Source organism: Lygodium microphyllum, chromosome 8 (genome assembly GCF_053477565.2).
Source record: "Lygodium microphyllum isolate KBCC chromosome 8, Lygodium_microphyllum_v1.1.10, whole genome shotgun sequence".
Classification (NCBI taxonomy): Eukaryota; Viridiplantae; Streptophyta; class Polypodiopsida; order Schizaeales; family Lygodiaceae; genus Lygodium; species Lygodium microphyllum.
Genome location: NC_141142.1, coordinates 143065196 through 143088274, shown reverse-complemented (window position 1 = coordinate 143088274; position 23079 = coordinate 143065196). Strand labels below are relative to the sequence as shown.

Genomic DNA, 23079 nt, shown 5'->3' with positions numbered 1-23079 from the left:
AACTCGCCATTTTCTAGGTTGGTGCTGGTTCTTAACATATTATTGACTTCTTGAGTAACTAGGGAGTCGATCAGATTGATCAAGTCAATTGGGGCTATGTTCCTAATCATGCTTGTTGTTGTTCCTCCCTAAACGGCTTGATGATTCAAATTTCTCAATGTTCAATGGACTGGGATACTTGGCCACTATTCAATGTCTGGGGTCTCCTCCTACTAGTGGTTTCATTCAACTTATCTTACCTTAGGTGAATTCCTTGTTATTAAAAACAACTCTCAATGTTACAAGCACTCAGATACTAGTGGTGTGCTCCTCAAAGCACATTGTGCGAAATCAGGCTTTGAACTTGTTTGGTGCACGTCAGATGTTTAATTGCTGCAATGAGCGAATCCAATGAAAACAATTACAGTGCAACATATACTTTTCCAGATTCTTTCGTGTGTTTAATGACCACTCTAGTTAGTTCATTCTGATCTCTACAACATCATAGATGTGTGGTCTGAGAGGTAGCAAATTTGCTCAATTAGTTCGGGTCTCCATTAGGGCATGCAGCTGAGGGTCAGTAGTAGCTGCGATCGTTCTCTTGATCGTTAGATCACGATTCATGAGTATGGTGGCCCTATGAGCCGTTCTACGCATTTGGAGTCCTACAGGAGTGTCGTCTAGATTGGGCTTAGCCTTTGCATGTCTATGGTGGATCCAATTTGCCAGAATTTGGCTTCTGCATAGTTCATCTGAGTGACAAAGTCCGAATTGCAAACTCAAATGTCCGAGTCTGAGTAGTCTGTCCGAGTTTCAAACTTGGATGGATGAGTCCCGAATTCCAAAATTAGATGCCCAATTCTGGCTTGTCCGATTCAAGGCCTAGATTGTCCAAGTTCAAGTGGCCATCTGAGTCTAGGCTGGTTAGAGTTGCTTGATCAGAGGATCCGTTTGCATCCTATTTTGAAAATTAGACGACTTCAAGGCAGTCAAATGATTCGATTTTGGGAATCGAACGGTTTCGAATGTTTGAGCCTCATATCTACCTTCAAGCTGTTTTATCTTGAGGCTAATTTTAGTGATGTTTTGAGAAGTTAAAGAGTCTTTTGAGCTTACACTAATGGGTTCACTTCAATAGTATAAGCCATACCATCTAATCATTACCCTAAGGAAGTGTAAGTGTGTGAGTTTCTCTAAATGAATTTTCGAAGGCCTAAAAATGTAAAAATATCCCTCATTATATTTTTTATTGAGAAAATATCTTACCCTTGATGGTGCTAAGAGATATTTTGAAAAGCTTAGGTAAGCAAACTATCTCCACTAAGTGCAAAGGGAGCCTTTGTAAACTATAAGTTCAAGCACTTTATCATTACACTTGACTCTATGGGGGAAACAGTATTCAAACCAAGTGTTGTGAATATAATCTCAATGTATTTTTCCTCAAAAGAGGTGCACCCACATAACTCTCTTATGTTCTTCTCTATGTCAACCTTCTATACGTTCTACCTTGCATCCCACCATTGCTTCTCTCTCAATTGTTATTAGAGTGTTGTTTGACGTTATGGGAGCTCATTCTTAGAGCAAGGAGTGTGAGGAGTGAAGCTTTTTTAGGAAGGTTGAGGAAATCTAGATCTAAGTCAAGCATGATCCATTGAGACTCAATTTGGGGTAGCATAGCCCATTTTGGAATTGATTTGAGTAGCCATTAGTGGCTAGGATTCAAGCAAAATAATTAGCTTTGGATATTTAGGAAGAGATCTTAGTATATAGTTTTGATCTATGTAAGCATAGGGCATGCTTAAGTAGGGGTGAACTTGTCATTTGGAGGGAGGAAGCCAACTTCTCAAAAGCACAGGGCTTAAGCAAGGGTTTGAAGTAAGGGGCCTACTACATTTTGTAACACAAATAAGAGAGAGAGAGAGAGAGAGAGAGAGAGAGAGAGAGAGAGAGAGAGAGAGAGAGAGAGAGAGAGAGAGAGAGAGAGAGAGAGAGAGAGAGAGAGAGAGAGAGAGAGAGAGAGAGAGAGAGAGAGAGAGAGAGAGAGAGAGAGAGAGAGAGAGAGAGAGAGAGAGAGAGAGAGAGAGAGAGAGAGAGAGAGAGAGAGAGAGAGAGAGTTGATTATTGGAATCGCAATAGCTATGGGTTATGCTACTTGTCCAGATGCTCCAGGAGGCTACTTATGTTAAAATGACATGTATGGGACTACTCATTCCAATTTCCTATGTTTTGTTGTGTTCTAGAAGCTACAATAAATGCATTTTATTTCAAAAACCTTTTTTTGTAACATTTGGGTTAAGCTTAATTGAGCTAGAACCGATTTCATACTACAAAGATTAAGATATGTATTCCTGGAGATTGTTTAGTCTCATATTAATAGTAAGAAATTCCAAAAAGATTTGCAAAAGGATTTGTATGCATTGAAGAGTGCACGGGATATTATGATATTTCCTTTACCATTGCAATGATCACTTGGTTTTGTAGCTTTTTAGTCTTGCATTTGACATGATCTTGGTTGCTTGGTGTGCATTTGTTTTAGTTTTGGGCTCTTCAAGCTATTTAGCCATTGTTTGGCTTTGCGAGACACTCATTTGCAATCCCTTGTCTATTTTTGAGTTTATAGTCATAGAAAATCTTACTATTTTTTGTATACATGATATATTATAATTATGACTTCTTCATTAGATTTTAAGAATGCATTGTTTAATATTCAAGAGGTTGTTGGAACAAACTTTTCATATCGAAAAGACCAAATTTATGATGTATTGTTCCAGAAGAAGTCAGTGAAGCCAAAAATGTAATGTGATTAAGTATGAGGACTTGGATCAACATGTATGGGAGGAATTGGATGAGCTAGCATACTCCACTATTATGTTAACATTATCAAAGTCTATGTATTTTAATGTGAAGAACATGGAAGGTGCATATGGTCTATGAAAAAACCTTGGTGACCTATATGGAAAAGAAAGTATAACTTGTATGTTTATTAGCTAGAAAAACTCATTAATCTTTGCATGGAGGAGGGGGCTTCCATGTATAATCATCTCAATGAGTTCAACACTATTTTCAACCACTTGACATCTCAAAACATCGCCTTTCATGATCCAATGAATTCTATGTTGTTATTAGTCACCTTGCTTGAGAGTTGGGATACTTTCAAGATTGTTGCCATAAGGAAAACTTCCCAACACCCACATCCTTGCTTTGCAACAAAATTTTGGTGGTTTTTTGAGAACATGATCAAGACACTAACAACAAAATTGTTATTTGGCATGCTATTGCACAAACAAATGAGATTGCTGACGACTAACCTCCCAATGTCTCCTAGTGCTGATGTATCCTCAGTGGATAACTTTACATTGACCTTTGTAGGTGTAGCGATCTCCTTATACTCGATCATGCTAAATGCTTTCAAGATCTCCCATGCATATTTCATTGGAGAGATGAAGTTTTTGAACCAAGCACTTGCCATATTTCAATCCCCAAATAATAGTATAACAAGTCATTTCAAACTCAAAGCTCAAAGCCTTTTGAGTTTAATGGATCATATGTTTATAGTCACCCTTAATAAGAAGGCTTTCCACATATAGGACAATCACTACAAACCTTTCACCATTCTTGTAAACATAAAGGTTAGCATCTAAGGCACATTTATTGGAGTTTAGGCCTAAAAAGAATTGATCTATCCATTGGTACCATACTTTAGGGGCTTGTTTCAGCCTATACAATGCCTTCTTCAGCTTATAAACTTTGTTCTTAGAATAGGATGCCTTAAACATCAATGGTTGAGCCACATACACCTCCTCTCTGAGGTCACCATTCAAGAATGGTAATTTAATATCCATTTCATAAATTAACCACTTCTTATTAAGTGGTCACTACAAGTACTATGTGAATAGTAGTTATTTTGAATGTTGGAATGAATGATTCTTCAAAATCAAATGCTTTAACTTGTGAAAATCTATGTGCAACTACTTTGGCTTTGTACTTTTCTAAGCTGCCATCAACCATGTACTTTACCTTTCACATCACTTGGTGCCAATAATCTTTCTATTTTATGGCTGATCCACTAGCTCCTAAGTGTCATTCTTCATTGTGCTATCATACTTAGGTTGTATATGTGCTCTCCATACTAGATAGGCAACTGCTTCTTCCAAGTTTGTTGGCTCCTTTATTTCTCTCATAATCTCAACCATCAAGGCCATATTGACTATGTGAACAAAAGCTTATGTTTTCTCCTCTATTCTTTGAAATCTTTTGGATCCATCTATCTCATCCTCAATAGTTGTAGGCATAGGTTTACTATGATCATAGAGCTACTTCAGCCATCATATAACAAGCTTGATTAAGGACCCCTCAATGGTACAATTTAGTGGCCCATTGAGAGACTTTTCCTAAGCAATGTTACCTACTACTCCTTAGAATAAAATGGGGTTTGTTGCCTACTCTCTTTCGATTCCACTTCACAACAACGAAAGGTTTCAACCATTCTTTGTAAAGATCGACCTAATTGCGGTTTCTAATTAAATGCTAAGGTCAACTATTGGCTTAACTAGCATCAGTCCTTAAGTCACTGTATTTGCAAGCCAACTCAACCCAAAGCAGATCAATGCCACACTTGGTTCATACTAAGTGAGAAATGAGGAGGGAGCAATTCACATCAACCCCTTTACCCATTCATAGGGTACAGTCTCGACTCCATTCCCCTAAAATAGCATTGATCTCTAAGACAACACACTAGATAGTTGCACATTCATTCACTTTCTAAATCTATCATCTTGAAGGAAAACTCTCAACTCACTGAGACCACCCACCATCCCTAGGATGGACCTGTCAAGGATTCTACCCTCTCACTTTCCTTGGGGATTTGTTTTGGTTATTTGATTATCATGATGTATTTGTATTTAACATACGAAGATAGCTTCCTTAATTAACCATTAACATTTTTTTCTTCACTTAAATTATGGTCACATACATAAAGACAATGTCAAACAATCCTTTAAAAGCACTTGCAAAACAATGTATTTTTATTCCACACCTTCTCCAAGGTATATTGCCAGTCTGGTACTCTGTCCCTTAACCCAAGACTTGTGTCCACAATCTTAGATACATGATCCACCAATCTTCCCTTAACTAGCATCAAGGCCTTCCAAGAAGTCCATCTTGGGTCACACAAGGGTTGGGTGGTTCCTAGGAGCATAAGGGGTTTACTAGCCAGAGTCCCCCTTAGCACCCTGACCTCCTCTTGGACAAGGGTTCCCTATGAGGAGACCTCTTGCATCTAGGGTCATCAATCCTAACCTCTAGCACCATCAAACAACTCCTTGGTAAAGGGCTCTTGCCTACCCTTGGGGGAGGTTTAGTGCATGACTATAAATTCCCCCATGATGGCATAATAACTTTTATGCAAACACAATCAAGCAATCAACTTATCAACAAGAGGTAGGAAAAACAATCCTTTTTTCATAGCCACAATCCAAATAGCCATTTTTAAATGTTCCATATGAATCAACCAACCTATCTTGGTTAGGAAGGAAATCCCTTTTTTCCAAAACAACAAGCCTTTTCTAAAAAAAACAAGTCAATAACTAAACAATAACCTTTGGATACTTTGCAAAGGATGATGTTATTCACAAAAACTTATTCTTTCTTAAAGTGTGATTGTAAGATTACATATGTGCCCTCCTAGGACCTAGATTCCATGCTAAAATACCCATCTCTAGCTTTTAAATTACAAGCTTCTTTCTAAATGATTCAATACATTGCTTTGTCATGCACACTCCATGCATACTCTGTTCCTCCTCATTCCTTGAATAACACATCATCCCATCATTTCTATGCAAGACTTATTAAATCAGGTGTTGATGAGCTTAAACTAATACTCTCATCTCCTCTTAACAATCCTAACCCATTGTGAGGACAGCTACAATGAAGTGGAACCCAAGAAGAAGAATAAGATCTAATGGAGCACCTAGGGATTCTTTGCAATGTGTGGATTTGATGGGAGTTACCTTGATGGTGTAGTGGACTTGAAGTGTTGTAGATCCATCTTTGAACTTGATCTCTTTGTCCAGTAATCCTCCACTCCTAGTTCCTATTTTGCATGTTTCTATCTTCTATCCCCTCTTTCTTACTCTACTTTTCTTCTCTATTTCTCCTTTCGACTCTACTCATCTCTCTCTATGCTACTATTTCTCTCTCCCTCTATCTCTATCTCTCTCGCATTCCCTATCTTCCTTTTCTCTCTCTATCCATCTCCTTTTCTTTCCATCTCTTCTCCCTCTACCTCTCTCTCTTTCTTCTCTTCTCCTTCTTTCTTTTCTTTCTTTATCTCTATGTATCTATCTTTTAGTTTCTATCTCCTCTCTCTCTCTCTCTCTCTCTCTCTCTCTCTCTCTCTCTCTCTCTCTCCATATAGCATTTTCAAGCTGCTTTAAAAAAAAGACAATCCATATGCCTTAAATTTCAAAGCTTTATATAGTCTTAATAGGAGGCTATTTGCCTCTTGTCTCTCTCGGACTTATCAACTTGTCTTTGTTCAATCATTAGTCGTAGAGTGGAGAAGGAGCTTTATGAAGCTACTATGAGTTGGAGATGATTTGAATGATGATAGAGATGGTATGCAATGTGGTGTTTGTCTAATTGTGGTGGTGACAAGAGTTTAATGATGTTGGGATCTCAACAATGACAACAATCAGTAGGTAAGCATTAGTTGAAAGTTTTAACTTTTTTTAATTTTAAGCCTCATATTAATTCCCCCTTCACCCAAGCCCCCCATTCACATGCAGCCTTCAAGAGGGGCTTGGAATATTACATCCTTTCCCTCTTAGAGGAATGGAGATGTCATCATCGCAAAGCTAGGGATATTAGTCTACTAGAGTAAGTTGGATTGTAGGTTTTGTGGTTTAGGAGGACCACACTTCCACTATGCAACCCTAATTGTGCACAAGCACTGAAACTTCAAGGTAATACAATGATATTAAAGACAAACTTATTGCAATGTATTGTAGCTACAAGTATTGGGTTTATTACATCTTATGAAGAGCTTTCTAGGACTTCTAATCATCCTCAAGGATTTTAGTGGGCTCTACATGCTCATCATTATTCAATCAATGAGTGAAGCCAAATGTTAGACTTGTGTAGCTTCACTGTTTCTCATATTCTTCATCCAATTTAAGGTAGTCATAAGCTTGGATATGTCCTAGCTCATTTGCAAAGGAATCATCAGTGATTAGGGCAACTTCTTTGCATGTGCCCTACCTCACCGCACCCATGACACTTATTTCCTTAGTCCTTTGAGTTCTCATGTCCTTCCTCAATATTTTCTAGGGAATAGTCATATTCAAGAGTTTGATCTCCATTAGGCTTGACCAAAGCTTTGGCTCACATAAGAGCATCTTACAAGTCAGTCTACCTTAGGGATTCTAGATGAGTGTTTAGTTGTTGATTCAAGCCATGGTAGAATTTGGCCACTTGTTGGGTAATATCCAAAGGTGATGCATATTTCTGAAGTGTGATGAACTAAAAATAATAAGTTTCCAAACTTAGTCCCAAACTACTATAAGGAAAATAACTTGTTCATCTCAATGGTATGATATGAAGGCAAAAACTATCTTTGTCGTATGGCCTTCTTGATGTCTTCCTAGCTTATAGGGCTATAGTGGTAGTATTGTCTTGGCACCACTGCTTCCACCATAAGCGTACCTCACCTTACCAATTTCATCTTGGCAATCATGGCCTTATTAGTTGTGCTTATTCTTGCCACATCAAAATAGTCCTCAAAAGTTTTGATCCAAACTTTAGTATGGATCTCAATATTGGATCTTTTTTCTATGAAATCAAGTGGCTTGATTTGCTTCAAGCGGAACTTCTTTTCTAAAACTCAACATCCATGTTGTTGGAAGGTGCCTCATAATCAAGATAATATTATTTAAGTTATTTCTTTAGGGTAGCTATAACTCTTTTGCTTCTAAATTACAAGTAAGAGTGTTAAAGAAATACATGCATGGATTATTGCTAACTTATCAAATTTTATTCGACATCATGTGTAATGTGCCCCCCTTAGTGGCATGATTTAGTGGCCCATCAAGAGACTTTTCCTATACCATGCCACCTGGGATTCCTTAAATAACACAGGGTTTGTCACATAGGCTCTCTCGAGTCCAGTTCATAACAATGGAAGGTTTAGGACATAAACCATAAGGATCACCTGAATTTGAGTTTCTAATTCAATGCTAAGGTCAATTATCAGCTTTAACTAGCATCAGTGGTCCTTGAGTCACTACATTCACAAATGAACTCAACCTGAAGCAAATCAATGCTGCACTTGGTTCATAGTGAGTGAGAAACGAGGGGGAGCGATTCCCATCGACCCCTCTATCCACAGGGCATAGTCTCAACTTTGTTCCCTAAAATATCATTCATTGGAATCTAAGAAAATATATTAAATAGTCACATATTTGTCCATTTCCTAAATCTAGTGCCTTGAGGAAAATCTCATGGCTCACCAAGTCCACCCATCCATAGAGCAGACCCATCAAGGATTCCGCCCTTCCACTTTCCTTAGGGGTTTCTTTTAGTTATTTAATTATTCCTAACACATTTATGCTCTACATGCAAAGATAGCTTCCTTAATTAACCATTAACACTGATTCCTTTATGTGAATTATGGTCACATATACAAACACAATGTTAAGCAGTCCTTTGGTAGCACTTGTAAAACAATGTATTTTTATATTGCACCTTCTTCAAGGTATAATGCCAACCCAACATTCCATCCCTTAATTTGGGAGTGGTGTCCAATATCAAGCACACAATCCACCAATTTGCCCTTATCTGGCATTAGGGCCTTCCAGGAAGTCTCCATCTTGGGTCATGTAGGGGTTAGACAGTTCCTTGGAGCATAAGGGATTTACTAACTAAAGCCCCCTAGCACCCTCACCTCCTCCTTCCCAAGGGTTCAATGTGGAGAGACCTCTCACATATGCGGTCATCCTAACCTCCAACTTTGTGAAATAGCCCCTTGGTGAAGGGTTTCCACCTATCCTTGGGGGAGGTTTGGTGCATGACTACAAATCTACCCATGATGGCACAAAAACTTTTATGCAAACACAACCAAGCAATCGAATTATCAACAAGAGGTAGGAAGAAAATCCTTTTTCATAGCTACAATCCAAATAGCCATTTTTGAATGTTCCATATGAATCAATCAACCTATCTTGGTTAGAAAGTAAATCCCTTTTCCCCAAAACAACAAGCCTTAAAAAAAAAAACAAAAAAATAACCTTTGGATACTTTGCAAAGGATGATATAATCCATGATAACTTATTCTTTCCTAGAGTATGATTGTAAAATTACACGTGTTTTCCTAGGACCTAGATCCCATGTTAAGATACCCATCTCTAGCTTTTTTTTAAACATTACAAGCTTCTTTCTAAATGATTCAACACTTTTCTTTGTCATGCACATGCACACTCCATGCATTCTCTTTTCCTCCTAATTCCTTGAATAACCTGTACTCTAATGAGTGATTATCCCATCATTTCTATATTAGACTTATTAAATCAAGTGTTGATGAGCTATCTAGTAGAGCACCTAGGGATTCCTTGCGATGTGTGGATTTGATGGGAGTTTCATTGATGGTGTAGTAGACTTGAACTGTTGTCGTAGAGCCCTCTTTGAACTTGATCTTCTCGTCTCATAATCCTCCACTCCTAGTTCCTCTTTCGCATGTTTCTATCTTCTACTCCCTCTTTCTTACTCTACTTATTTCTCTCTATTTCTCCTTCCAACTCTACTTATCTCTCTCTGTACCACGTCTTCTCCCTCTTTCTATCTCTATCTCTCTCTCGCACTCCTTGTCCTCCTTTTCTCTCTCTATCCATCTCCCTTTCTCTCTATCTCTTCTCCTTCTACCTCTCTCACTCTTTCTTATCTTCTCCTTCTACCTCTCTTTTCCTTCTCTTCTTCTCCTTCTTTCCCTCTACCTATCTCTCTTTCACTCCCTACCTTCTCTCTCTCTACCCATCTCTTCTCCCTCCCTCCCCCTCTCTCTCTCTCTCTCTCTCTCTCTCTCTCTCTCTCTCTAGCATTTTTAGATCACTCAAAAAAAAACAATCCATATGCCTTATAATTTTAAGGATTTATAGCATTAATAGGAGGCTATTTGCCTCTCGTCTCTCTTACTCTTATATTGTCTTTGTTCAATCACTAGTTGCATGGTGGGAAGGAGTCTCATAAGAGTGCTTTGAGTTGGAGATGATTTGAATGGTGGTAGTAATGGTATGCAACACGGTGTTCATTTGATTGTGATGGCAGTGGGAGTTTAGTGATGTGATGAGCTCCATAATGACAAAAATTGCCATGTAAGCATTGGTTAAAAGTTTTAACATTTTTTTTCTTTTAAGCCTTAGATTAATTCCCTGTTCCCCCAAGCCCTCCCATTCACACAAGGCCTTCGGGAAGGGCTCAAAATATTACATCCTATCCCCCTTAGAGGAATCAAGTTGCCCTCATCTTGAATCTAGGGATATGGATTGTAGGATTTGTTGTTTAGGGCCCACATCCTTTTTCTATGCAACCTTGATCATGCACAAGCACTCAAACTTCAAGGTAATACATTAATATTAAAGAAAACTTATTGCAATGTATCATAGCTGCAAGTATAGGGTTTATTACATCTTAAGAAGAGCTTTCTAGGACCTCTAATCATCCTAAAATATTTCAATAGGCTTTGTATGCTCATCATTATCTGATTTACGAGGGAAGCCAAATGCTAAACTTGTGGGGCTTTGATTTGTTGTTGGTTCCTCATCTTCATGATCCAATTCAATTCAATCAGCTTGGATATGTCCTAGCTTGTGTTCAGGGTAAAGTTGCATATGCCTAGCTTCTTGTTTATTAGCTATATTAACAGTAACTGCACTGCGCGTTAGTTACCCACACACGTGTACTTTGTAGGTGGTGAACACCTATCGCTATCACTTCCTTCTTTATTCTTTTAGTGACATTTGAATAAAGGAAAAGCCCATCACACATTGTGACCATTGAAGTTTCCACATCTTGTTTATCTCTCTCTATTGCTCTTGCTCCTTCCACCATAGCTCTTGCTTTCACTCCCTGCTTCCACTTTAGGGCTCACTCCCTTAAATTCCTCAATGATGGTGCAATGGCTTTGATACTAGAGCTCCCACATCTTATGTCTCTATCTCTCTTGCTCTTGCTCCTTCCACCATATCTCTTGCTTTTTCCCTATGCTTCCACTTCAGGGCTCACTCCCTTCAGGTTATTGCAAAGAATGCATCGGTGATTGGAACATCTCCTTCAAATATGGCCTATCTCACTACACTCATGACATTTATTTCCTTGGTCCTTTGAGTTGTCATATCCTTCCTCAATATTTGCTAAGAAATAGTCATCTTTAAGAAGTTAATCTCCAGTATGCTTGATCAAAGCTTTGGCTTGTATAAGAGCGTCTTGCTAGTTAGTCAACCTTGGGGATTCTAGATGAGTGTCCACCGGTTGATTCAAGCCATGGTAGAATTTGCCCACTTGTTAGGTAATATCATAGGTGGTTTATATTTATGAAGTGTCAAAATTGAAAATAATAAGTTTCTAGACTTAGTCCCACCAACTACCACAAGGAAAAGAACTCATTCATCTTGATGGTACGATACGAAGGTGATTATGGCCTTTTTTTATGTCTTTCGAGCTTAGAAGGCTATTGGTGGTAGTGTTGTCTCAGCATCACTACTTCCACTATAAAAGTGCCTCACCTGCCAACTCCAACTTGGAAATCATGGCTTGTTAGATGTGCTTATTCCTACTGCATCAAAATAGTCCTCAAGGGTTTCAATCCAAACTTCAGCATCCATCTCAACATTGCATCATTTTCCCATGAACTCAAGTGGCTTGAGTTGCTTCAAGAGAAACTTCTTTTCTTGAAATTGGAATCCATGTTGCTAGAAGTTGGCTCATAATCAAGATCATATTATTTAAGTTCTTCTTCTTTTGCTTCCAAATTTACAAGTCAAAGTGTTAAACAAACACATGCATGGATTATTGTTAACTGATTCATTTTGCTCTAACACCACATGTAAGGTGCCAAACCAAGGACCCCTCAGTGTGGCACTTCCCATCGACTCCCTACTCGCATTGGGTCTCCATCCCGGCAGCCATAGCCGACTCCCTTGGGCTCACGTCACTCACTAGGTTCCTGAGCTTCCTCCTGGCCTATTGAGGCACCCTCAGGGAATTCACACAAAGGTATTGGTTCATTTTTTATTGGGTTTTATTCAGTCCACAGGGTGCAGGCAACAGGGCAGCCATATCCAAGTTTCATGGAGCTAATATCTTGCTCCCCCTTCATGGTGGCTTGTTGAGGCCTCTTCCTAGGCTTCATTGGTGCCTACCCTACCCCCCACACTTGCCATTTAGGCCACATGGCATTGTAGCAACTCCAGAGCATCCTACATATTTTGCACCGGATTCTAGCCCCATATGTGATCAGCATTCGACTACACACTTCATGCTTGGTGGCTCATATACTAAGTTTTGACTATTTAGGTGCTTGGCAAATGGTTCTTGGCCATGTATTGATGCTCCTCAAGCTTGGGCACTGATTTGAAACCTCTTTAGCACTGTTTTGAAAGAGTTTACAGCAGGTCACATGCATTTTATATTAGTACTACACTGACAGTTAATGTTATGCTTGGTTTGGGCATACATAGTGAAGTGGTTTGACACCCTATTGATACTCGGTGATCATGCTATCTTGTGCATATGCTTTGCCATCATTTTGGTGCTGATTTGAGGCCTGAAATACTCGGTTTGGAGCAGTGAATGTCTGCTGTAATATAGTGGATTGAAGTCATTCTACTCATGTATGCTTATGCCTATGCTAATCGGGGTATGTCTTTGGGATATGCAATGAAGTATTGACCTTCGGGGTATGACATCGAGCTTGTCTTTGGTTTCGGAATGCTTTTGAGCTTGTATTAAGCTCCAACTTGGTTGTTCTTCACTGGCATTTGGCTTCAATTGGCATGCTTTGGACCAATCTATGCCTATTTTCACTACTTGACATTTAGGCTTCTTGCATTTATGCTTTGGTTAGATACGGATGCCACTTGGTTTGCCCATGCTTGATAGTTACTTGGAGCTTCATCTTCAGATGTATTTGAGCATTTTGGATCTATTGGACATTACATTTGGTTGTCAGTTACATGCTCTTTGCATGCTTTCAGGCTTATGCTTTACGGGTTTGAGATAGCTTGGGATTTATGCTCCGGATGTACCCTACTAGGATTTGGCATGTTTGATGCTATGTATTTGCTGTATTAGAGTGTTGCTTGCTCTCTTTGCATCTGAATTCACTTCCAATGAGAGCCTCTTGGTATATTTGGATGTACATAGAGTCTTATTTACAAATGAGCTTGAGCTTGTGGGACAGTTACATGCATTTGCTCTCTTGAGAGCTTTATGTCAGCAGTTTGTCTATAGTGGGCTGATTTGATACGACTAAGGGGGCAGGTACTTATTTCCATGTTTCCCTATTTTGTGGTTATCTAGAGAGTTAACTTTTCCTTATTTTTTCTTATTTCCCAAACCTTAGTGTCTTAAATTTGATACAAAATGTACAACTCTTACTCTTACCAATGCATAGAAAGCTTTCTAACCCTAATCTAATCTACAAAAGAGATCGAATGGCCTTCGACTCCCTTGCTTCCTACCTAAAACCAAGTGCCATTTTTTAGAGTTGAACTCCTACTTCGTCACTAGATTTAAAGCATGCAAGTACTCAAAGCTTGAATTTGTTGGTCTCGACACCATGGAATCAAAATGTGGGAGCTCTCGCTCAACTGCCAAGACCCACAGATTGCTTATTGCTCCAAGCATTTCAAGCCAAGTGCAATGGCTATCTCTCACATAGCCATATGTGCTCTCACACCTATGAGTGTAGTGAGCTTACCTCCATACTTGATTGAGTTGCATCCTCCCCTGAGCACTCCAGTAGATCCACAATCCAAGGTGCAAGCTCAAGCAAGCTTGATCCTCAAGCTCCAAGCTCTATGCTCCATTGCCACACACAAGACAAGAGGAGAAAAGAGAAGAGAAGATGGAGAGCTTCTCCATCACAGTCTCAGTCCGATTAATCATCGAGCACAAGGGAATAACCTTCAATAGTGGGATGAGGGACCAAAGTAAATATTGCAAAGAGAAAAAGCTATCATAGAAGAGTTGCCTAGTGGCAGTGGTGTCAGCCTTATCAAAGCTATGCATGTCAACACCACTGAGGCTTCCAATTTATGAGCCATTACAAGAGGCCAAAAGTTTGAAGAAGGTGATAAGAATAATGTAGAACCTATTGAGACAAACCCTAAATAGGATGATAAGGAGATGGAAGTCCTTAATCCTAGTGTGGAAGCCGGTTCTCTAAAAGTTACTGATGGCAAAGCTAATTCACGAGGCTACCAAAGAAGGAGGTAAAAGCCAAGAAAGAGGCACCTAAGCATATTCGGTGACCAAGAGAAATAATGGTTTGGCGGGAGAAGAGAACCATTGCTAATTATCATAAATTTGACTTAGCCAATTCTCTTTGTAAGATAATTCTCGATGTGAATCTCCTACAATAGCTGATCAAGTTATCTCCAAGAGTGCGTAAAGAGTTTAAGAAGATCCTTCGCATTGGGTATATCGTCAAACCCTTGGGAATAGTCCATGTGGGAGATGATTTGTTTGAACATGCTGAAAAGCATTTCCCAAGGGTGGCTGCATATGTTGATAGCATATTAGTGGATCATGCCATTGTGGATACGGGATCCTCCATCAATATTATGAGTTTAAAATTGATGAAAAGGCTAAGACTAGAGATCCAAAAGGATACCTCCACAATTCTTCGAATGGCTAATGACTATTTAAGACAACTAAAATATTGCATTACAAAACTCCACGTGACTACTAATGTGAAATGCATTTTGGACTTTAGGGTTATTTGATTTGCAAGGTGGATAAGCTATCGAGTATTATTAGGAAGGCCATGGATTTTGCAATCCGACTATCAAGTTGATATATCTATTGGTCATTAATTTTTTGTCAAATGTGCCAGACACATAATAGTGGATGCATATTCTGAATCTCCTCAAAGTGAGAAAGTACCCTTATCTTCGACAAAATTAGATGCATTAGAGAATCCTTCTAGAAATGATACTTCATCAAGCAATGAATCAAGAGTGTAATCCACTACAAAAGATGTCTAGTAGGTAACTTTGAATGATTCGATAGAAGCTCAAGACAGAATCAAAGATACAGATGTGATTGAGTTAGATCTTGATACGTTGAATGAGCCACGACCAATTAAATTAGGATCTATGCTTAGTCTCGAAGAGAGAAAGGACTACGTGTTGATTGAAGAATTTCATGATATTTTTTCCAAGAGCTATGATAAGCTGAGGGATATTCCTCCTAGTCTAGCTATGCATACTATTCCCTTGAAGGAAGGTAACCATCCTATTTGACAAAAAGTAAGGTGTATATCTTTTGAGCTAAGGGATAGACTATTTGAGGAGCTACAAGAATTGCGTAAGGGTGGCCTAATATTTCCTGCACAACACACAAAGTGGTGTTCACCAGTAATTATCAAGAAAAATAATAATAAAATCCAGCTTTGCATAGATTTTAGGGAGCTCAATAAAATAGGTGATCAAATATTACTATCTGATGCCATTCATTGATCAGATTTTAGATCAATTAGCAGGCAAGGATATCTACTCGTTTATGGACTACTTCACTAGTTATAACCAAATGGCTATCGTAGAGGAAGATAAGTTAAAAATGAGATTTATTACTATATTTGACACCTTTGTGTATCATATTACAACTGTTGGATTATGCAATGTGCTGGGGGCTTGGCAACGTACATCTGATAAAACTTTTGGTGATATTTTCCTAGAGGAGCTAAAAGTCTTTATTGATGATTTAGGGATAGCCACCACAAGGGAGAGATAGCTGATTATGTTAAGAAAATGATTTGAGTAGTGCAAGCAGTTTTACATTGCTCTCAATCCAAACAAATGTGTCTTTGGAGTGCCCTATGGATTATTGTTAGGCCATATGGTTAGCTTGGCTAGTATTGAGATTGATCCTAAAAAGATAAAGGTTATCATCATTATGAGTCCGCTATGTACTCCTAAATAAGTGCATAGCTTTTTGTCATCAATCGGATATTATCAACAATTCATTAATGCATTGGCTAAGAGGATATTGCCATTGATGAATCTATTATTCTTTAACTGTCTATTTGTTTGGAGTGATCTATGTCAAGTATCCTTCGAGGATATGAAGTAGCATTTGGTAAAAGCACTAGTCCTAAAATAACCTAAAAGAAGAGAGATATTTTATATACTTTCAGTAGCTACAATATAGTATCAGTTTTTGTTTAGTCCAGATTTGGGAGAAGTGGTACCATCCGATTGCATTTGCCAATCTTGCAAATTGGGAATGTTCGAGATTAATTGTACCTACATGGAGAAACTATGCCTTGGGATGGTCTTTACAATGAACAAATTTAGGTATTACATCTTATATAAAAATATAGTATTTTATACAAAGGCAGAGGAGCTAAGACTATTGTTGAATAAGTTGCAGCTGCTTAAACACCTATAGCAAAGTGACTAATCACTTTGTAAGAGTTTGACTATGAAATCAAGAGTAAGCCATCGAAGTTGCATGGCATCATTGAATATTTTGTAGATTTTGAGGAGTCGAATGAAGTCTTGGTTGAAGGTAGTGACCTTGAGGGTTTATTTAAAATTGATATAGCCTCCATTTTGTCATGGTATGCTGCCATAATACATTATCTATTCACAGGAGAGACTAGAGCCACTTTGTTGAAGGCTGAAAAGAGAAAAATTAGACAGCAAGCCTTGAAATTTTCCTTGCTTGTAGGAATACTATATCCACAAGGGATCAATGATGTTTATCGCTAATGTGTCATGCCTAATGAGGTTCCATTCATCTTGGAAGAGTGTCATGAATCCACTTGTGGAGAGCACTTTGCTGGATGGTTGACTACATAGAAATCTTTTGAAAGGGAAGTAGAACCCAGGAGGAAGAAGCTTGATGGTGAGAGCTATGGCGGATGGATAGCAAGAGCCAAGAGAGAGAGAGAGACTCAAAAGTGGGAACTCCAACAACCACAATGTGTGGCCGGGCCTTCCTTTCTTCAAACGGTCACTAAAAGAATAAAGAATAAGTGACTGTGATGGGCCCCCGCCACCTGTAGTGTGCAGTGGCGGGTACTGTCAGTGTAGTAATATGGCGGCTAAGCAGAGGCACCTTTCCCCCCAACAACTTCCCACTTAAAGGCGAATCTTCCCCAGTGAGAGAGAAAAAAGAAAAGACAGTACAACATGTACACATATACAGCATGATGAGAAAAATATATCTCATCCAATGCCCATCAATCTCTTGAGGAAGGCAAAGCACTCGGTAGTGAGGCTCTTCATGAGCAAGTTTGCAGGATTTTGCTCAGTTGGAATCTTGATAAGGTCAACAGAGCTATCCTCAATGACCTCGTGAATGAAGTGATACCTCACCTCAATATGTTTCGTCTCCGTATGGAAGATTGGATTCTTGGCCAACTGAATAGCACTCATAGAATCCGAATGCAGTGTAGGCATAGCATCTGTCATACCAAGGTCTACAATCAAACGGCCTAACCAGATAGCCTCCTTGCAAGCTTCTGTGGCTACAATATATTCGGCCTCTGTAGTAGAAAGGGCCGTACACTTTTGCACCATGGACATCCAAGAGATAGCCCCTCCAACATAAGTGAACACATAGTTAGAAGTGGACTTCCTACTATGTGCATGTCCTACATAATTAGAGTCAGTGTACCCCACGACTTCTATATCCTGGCTGCCATAACAAAGACATATATCTGCTGTGCCCTTCAGGTACCTCATGATACCCTTAACGGCATCCCAATGTTTCTTGCCAAGTGTAGCCATATAACGTGCCACAACACCAACTGCAAAAGCAATATCTGGACGCGTGGCTATCATGGCATACATAAGACTACCCACGGCGGCTGATGCATAGGGAATCTTGGCCATCTCGGCCCTCTACTCATCTGTCTGTGGATAATGGGCCTGTGAAACCTTTACATGAGAAGTTAATGGATAGCCAATAGGCTTAACATCCTACATGTAGAAGTGCTCAAGGACTTTATGAATGTACTCCCTCTGTGACAGATAGAGTAGTCCCTGAGATCTATCGCGCGTAATGCACATACCAAGTATATGAGAGGCCTGTCCTAGATCTTTCATCTCAAATCTCTTCTTGAGCTGAGTCTTAAGAGTATCTAGCTCCTCATGAGCTGTCCCTGCTAAAATCATATAATCCACATAGAGTACCAAAATTAGTAAAAAATTGTCACGGGTTTTCTTCATGTACAAGCACGGATCCATAGCACTGCAGCTAGAAGTTTTCATAGCTTTTTAAGATATTTACAATAAATAATATCCAAAATATAAAAAGATGCTAGTTTTATTCGAAAATCTAGTATTTTTTGACCATCCACACTATAGACATTGATACCAATGACTAATATAACTCATAACCCTCGTTCACGTTGTAACTTTCATGACGGATGGCTATAGTCCTTGTCAATCCGGAAAAAATGTCGGGTTATGATCCTCTCTTTTTTAAATTATTAGTTAATTAGTTATTAATGTTTGTTAGTTTTTATTTTAGTTAGTCTTTAAGTAGTAACCTTACTAACTTACCAATTGACTAACTAACTTTCTAACTAACCAACTGACTTTTAATTGCGTGGAAGTATTACAGGATTTTAAGTGTGATATTCCTTCTCCCACCATGGCTTGATAGCTCTAAGCCTTACTACTTGTAGATTGTCCTTTCACTCAAAGTTCCTTGTTGCTATTGAGTGGGCCAATCAGTCTCCTTCTCATTAGCAGCTCTTTTTGTTTTGTCTTGTTGATCCTTGTTGATTTTGTCCTCCCCTTGTTCTTCTATTGAGAGTGAAATAGGTGGACTCGCTAGAGTGGGGGAGCGATGCTCCTCTTTGGGGTCGACGAGAGGGTGCCAGGGTTTCCTCCACTACTTCTTCTCTTTCCACCTGCCCCATGGCCTCCTAGATTATGGTCATCAGTACTCCTCCACTACTTCTTCTCTTTCCACCTGTCCCATGGCCTCCTAGATTATGGTCATCAGTACTCCTCCAAGCCCTATGGTTGAAGCCTTGGATACATGTTTTTTCCTTTGTGACTATGCTATGGTAGTCAAAGGCTCCCCCCTTGTTGCCCTTGGTGTTGTTGCTAGTACCTTTGCTGATGCTTGTATTGTTTTCTAGACATTGTTGAGATATTTGCAATCACATCTACTGTGGCCTCTTTGTATGAAGCAGTTTTGGGCTTAGGACATGTAGGCAGACTGAATCCCATATGCACAGAAAGGGAAAACTGCTACCCATCCAGCAACTATAAAGCATTGTACTTGACTACCACTTTTCATATGGAATGAATACAATGTCATGATGCTTTGTACTTTCAATTAGGTATCTTGTCTTTTTCAGTCCTACACAATATTGTGTTTATGAGTCCAAGCCGTCATCTTGGAACCTAATTCACTTGTGTAGCAGTTGTCTCTACTTGTCTATGTCATCATGAGTTTGGCCTTCATCTTCCATCTATAATAGCTCCTTGCCATGTCCTAGATCCCACACATTTCCGCATGGTATAAGAGCCTAGTCGGGCATGGGACTGCTTCTTCAACTCTCTTTCACTGTCATGTAGCTTGGCTTGAGCTCAATCCCTAGCTCAAGACCTCATCTCCCACTTCTTCTCTTCACTTTACCTACTTGGCAGCCATAGCCAAGCAACTTGGAGCTTTCATATCTCTCTCTCTTTTATTTTCTGATGTCTACTTTCTTCTTCCTCTCTGCATAGTCCCGGCCATGGCGTTCCTCTGATATCTTCTTCCCACACTTCTCCTTCTTGGGGCCTTCACATCCACTGCCCCCCTTCCCATGTTTGGATCTCGTCAATCTACCACGCTTTACTCGAGTCGCTTCCCCCCTCCTGTACACCATGGGTACCGAGAAGGAGCATGAAAGCCATGTCTAAATGGCCAAGCTTATTGAGCAAGAGGAGCGATATGATGAGATGGTTGAGTCAATGAAGAAAGTGGCCAAGCTTGATGTAGAATTGATAGTTGAAGAAAGGAACTTGCTATCTATTGGCTATAAGAATGTCATTGGAGCTTGCCGGGCTTCATGGAGGATATTGTCTTCCATTAAGTAGAAAGAAGAAGCAAAAACCAATGAACAAAATATTAAATGGATTAAAGGATATAGTCACAAAGTGGAGAAAGAACTGTCCAAGATCTGCAACGATATCTTGATGATTATTGATCAACACCTTATTCCGTCATCCAGCACAGGAGAATCGATAGTGTTTTATTACAAGATGAAATGTGATTGCTTCCGGTATTTGGCCGAGTTTAAGACAAGCAGTGAAAGAAAAGAGGTTGCAAATCAGTCTCTTACAGCTTATCACGCTGCTCCATCAAACACGGCTAGTACAGATTTGCCACCTATCCACCCTATCCGACTTGGACTAGCTTTGAAGGTTTTCCATGTATTCCGTGTGAGCATAAAACAACCATTGGAGACCAAATACATAATGTCAACTACCTTTACAAATTAGTTTTAGTCCACATAAACATTGCAAGATGAGCATAAACTAGCATGAGAAAACCTCCAAAATGACAAATCTATGGAAATCTATACATAATCCAAAGTTGGAGTAATCTAGGAGCCTCCAAGTGCAAACTAATCACTATTGACAAATGTTTGAACCTTGCAAAAAGGTTTTTGTGGTAAAATAGATGCCTTGTAGCTTCAAGAACCAAAAAAAAAAGGTGAATCATCCTAACTAAGAAAAATGCATCAATACAAATTGCTTTTAACATAAACAACCTCTTCATGAATCTGGATCAACAACACAATCTATAGACATCACAATCTCAACAAATCATCAAGTCTTTCTCTATTTCATTTTCTCTATTATAGACACAAATAGAGCCCTTACTTAAGGCCCTACCTTGAGCCCTCTACTTGCACTAAACGTAGGCTCTCTACTTCAAAGAGACAAGTTGTCCCCCTACCTAACTAGGCCCTATGCTTGCATAAATCAAAACCATGTACAAAGATCTCTCAAGCCAAGCTATTTTGCTTCAATCCCAACTACTAATGGCTCTACCTCTATTAAGATGCAAGAAACAAGCATCAATGTTAAAGAAGAAGCCTAAATTCTTGACCTTCACAACAACAAAGCTTCACTTCTCGCACTCCTCACTTCAAGAAACACAAGCTCTCGGGAGAGTTATGTGAGTACAATGAATGGTATACTAATTCTTTGTTACCTTCAGCATATATATGACTGTACAGTGTATGTGTATACCCTTGCCTGCTAGCTATTGGCTATTGGCCTTTACCCCAACAAATCTAGACCCAAAACAAAACCTGAAGATGGGCAATTGAGGCAGGCAATGTTGAATAGAACCCTTGAGGACAAGAAAATCACCATTCACTAAGATAAAGTTCTAAAGCTAAAAAGTAAGCAAGAGTAGCCACCAACATCAAGTATAAAACACCAAACAGAGGAGAAACCGTTGAAAAGCTAGACTCTATTTGAATTAGCACAACCTAACAATATCACTCAACATGAGTTAAAAAAAGTTCCATTAGGAGGCAAAAGGAAAAGAGAGCACTTACAATGACTAACCAAAGCAACTCAATTGCTAATCCGATTCAGGTCTCTGAATCCCCAAATTCTACACCCCCATTTCTAAACAAAAGAAAAGAAAAAAATTGAAACAGCAACAACAACATGTGCAAGTGGCAGCTATAGAATCCATAAAACGTAGCCCATGGATAACAAAAAGCTGGCACACTTGTCATCAGATCATCGAACTACAAGCAATTTCACACTTGCTTCTCCAAAGAGTGATCACCATATGGGTAATTCCAAGGGTTCTAAAGATTCTAAGCAAAAATTGCAGTCAAGTGCTTTTGAGAAAACTCAATCCCCTAATAACAAAGCTCATAATGATCAATTAAGAGTGGAATCAAAATATCACAACCTTTAGCTGTGATTACACTTATCACACCCAACAAGAAACTAGATGCAATAGCCACGGTACCTCATGATAAACATGAAAACTTTTAAAGCACAAGAAATCATGTAGTTGACCAATCTTGCTTATCTTGACCCAAATCTCTAGGTAGGCTAAAGCCCAAAGCAACAATCATAACTCGAAAGAAAAGGGTAGTAGAGCAAGCTCACATAGAGAATAGAGATGTTATAGAGTGCTTTATGAAATTGGATGTAGGATGAAGTTACTCACATGCATTTATGTTCATGTCGATATGGGTACATTGCCTAAAAAACACAAGGAATACCTAGCATATCCACTAATATGGAAAGAAAAGGAACATCTTAGGGAGCATTATGACGAGTTTCTAGATTATCTTATGAGAGACACCTTAGACGAGGAAGCTGAAGAATACCTCTTAATCCTCACATTCAATGAAGTGCCTTCCCTTGTAGAACTTTGTTATTTTAGAGAAAGCTACAAAGACATAAAAGGGTACAAACCACAATAAGCGTATTCTTCTCAAGATCCTTCTAGGAGTCATGGTCTTTTGAATGTCTTGGGCTATTCTAAGTGTAAAGCTTTACACCATTGCTTCATCAAGAATCTCCCAATTTAGAGATGCAAGATTTGGCAATGGCAAATCCTCAATGTGTCCATACACATTTACTTGAGGAAACCACATATTATACATAATAGATAAATATCCTACCTTCAATAAGAATGCGATTTGATCAACATACATAATGTCTACAAATTCTTTATGAATTGCATAGAATGTACCACTAAGGCTCTCCACAAATCTGCCACCCAAAACTTGTCGATTGGAAAGATATCTAACACCAATAATCCACTATTTTCTACATGCTGTAACGAAAACTATATATTCACATACATTATTCAACTCAAAACTTACTATGTGTTTGC

General features: G+C 39.0%; 1 pseudogene; it reads left to right on the top strand.

Moving 5' to 3' along the window:
* Window positions 1-20081: 20081 nt before the first annotated feature.
* On the top strand, window positions 20082-20702 carry LOC148032956 (14-3-3 protein 7 pseudogene; annotated as a pseudogene).
* The last annotated feature ends 2377 nt before the right edge of the window (window positions 20703-23079 follow it).